The sequence below is a fragment of the Penaeus chinensis genome, chromosome 2 (genome assembly GCF_019202785.1).
Source record: "Penaeus chinensis breed Huanghai No. 1 chromosome 2, ASM1920278v2, whole genome shotgun sequence".
Classification (NCBI taxonomy): domain Eukaryota; kingdom Metazoa; phylum Arthropoda; class Malacostraca; order Decapoda; family Penaeidae; genus Penaeus; species Penaeus chinensis.
In genome coordinates, this window is record NC_061820.1 from 36,160,424 (window position 1) to 36,162,923 (window position 2,500).

Genomic DNA, 2,500 nt, shown 5'->3' on the forward strand with positions numbered 1-2,500 from the left:
ATGTTAGTATTGATGATAATGAGGATAACAATAGTAATAGTAATGATGATAATAATTTGATGATAATTATGATACCAATGATAATGATAATAAAAACAATAAGAATAATGATGACAATTATGATAGTTATAATTATATTAACAATGATGATAATAGTAGTAATAACAACAATGAGGATAATAATTATAATATTAATAAAGTATTAATGATAATAACAATCATTATCTTCTTCATCGTGATCACATTTATGATGATCATCATTTTGGCTATTAACAGTGTCATCATTATTACTGTTGTTATTGATTTATCTTCATTTTCACTAAATTTTTATTATTTTCAATAGTATCATCAATTATGCTGCACTACAATTGCAACCACCCGGTAAACCAATTTTCTATATGGGTTTATACAACAAGCCATCAGGCCTGACTTGATATTCACCTAAATTTCCCGAAACTTTCCTTTGATCTCTACCTGAAATTTTAGTGCAGCCAACAAGATATTTTTTAATCGACTTCCAAAGGTACTTAATATCCTGAGATGAATGCAACTCTTCTACGAATCAGACCTTAATTATCTCTAATGACCTTTCCTCCAGGTGTGAGTCTTTAGAACTATGTGATACACTATCAGGATGTTCAAGTGCCCCTCGAGCCCTATGGCCACTATAGGTAACTGCCCCAACTAGTAACTCATCGAATGGCTGATCTGCCGCCCTTGTCCGTGACAAAGCATCCGCTAGACTATTTTCTCTTCCAGGGAGATACTCTACCCTAATATCAAAAGCTCCTACAGCCATACACCACCTAGCAAGTCTATTAGAACCATCCTTGTTATCAAACAAATGGCGTAGTGGCCTATGATCTGTATGTATAGGGACTGGGTATCCATGTATCAAAGTTCGGTTGATCTTGAGACCAAATACAATTGCAAGAGCTTCTCTCTCAACAGCTAAATCATTCAACTAGGCCCCTTTCAAATGAAAGCTAAGATATGAAAGTGGACGTAACACCCCATCCATAATCTCCTGTTGCAAGGCACCCCTAAGGCAGTTTTCCTTGCATCAGTAGCCATAACAAGTGGACATGAGAAGTCGGGAAAGCTCAAGACTATACCCTCTGACAGAATTGTCCTTCACTTATTAAAAACCTCTACTACCTCTTGGTCCTGAGCAGTCTTGTTATCTTTCGTATTACTACATTAAGTCAGTTCAACCAAGGGCCTAGCTTAGAAAATCCTCTAATAAATTTTCTGTAATAGTTTGCTGCCCCCAGAAAACCTTTTAACGCTTAAAGTATATAGCACACGTGGTTGTGGGGATTCTTGCATAGCTTCACTTTACGCTGCTGCGGTTAAATCCCATGCTCTGTGATTACATGCCCTAAATACTCTATTTCCCGCTTAAAGAATGAACACTTTACTAGCTTCAGTAACAAATTCGCTTCCTGTCATCTGCCTAAAACTCGTCTGAGGTTTGTGCAATGGTGATCCCAAGAATCGTCCATAACAACAATGCCATCCATATATAAAGCCTATGTCCCCAACCAAGCCCATAAGCACTTGATTTATGTGCTGTAAAGAGGCAGGCGCATCCTTCAGTCCAAAAGGAAGAGTCTTGAATTCATAATGACCATCCATCGTGGAAAAAGCAGTTTTCTCATGACTTGAAGTTGTCTTCTTAAGTTTTCTTCTTAACAGGTACATGTGGATTATTATAGGGTGATCTAAAAGGCTGTATGATACCATTTTCCACTATCTCGTCAATCTGATGTTTCATCTTATCCCTGTATTTTAATGGAGTGGGTTAAGGTTTCTTAAAGATAGGAAGTCCCTTTAATCTGATTTCAGGAAAAAAAAAAAAAAAAATGAGGTGGGGCTTTCTGAGATATTGTCAGAAAGCCCCACCTACCAAAATCCAGATAGAGCATCATGCTCCCTGCTACCTCTAGGAAACAAGCCATCTACTTGCTGCAACAGCTCATCTTCTCGGCCCAAACCATTCTTACTACCAGAAATAAGGGCTGTTACAGTTTCCACAAGAGTTGTATTAGTTAGACCGACTACCTCCTCTAAACATGTATGCAACTGTAACTCTACTGGATTCCTACTCCAATTTGCATAAGGAAATCTAAAATACAGTGTCCCGTATACATCCTGTCTTAGAGCAACTATGCTCTCAGTTAAACTTACTAGGGAATCCCTTTTGGGAACATTCTCCATCTAAACTTGACTGGTTATCCTCATGAACCCTTACTTCCCAGTACTTACTCCTCCTGAGGAAAATCAAGCCACCTGTTATCAGTGTGATGTCCTGAACCTGTCTCCTCCTCAGACTTTCCCAGGTCATCCTCATGGCTAGCATCCCCGTAGAATTGCTCTGTTGGGTTATCGAGGGCCCTCTCTCACCCACAGTTGCCATTGTTGAGGCTGACTGTAAAATCATGGTTAGGCAGTTAAAACATTTGTGCCAAACAAAAAGTATCACAGAGATATTAACATT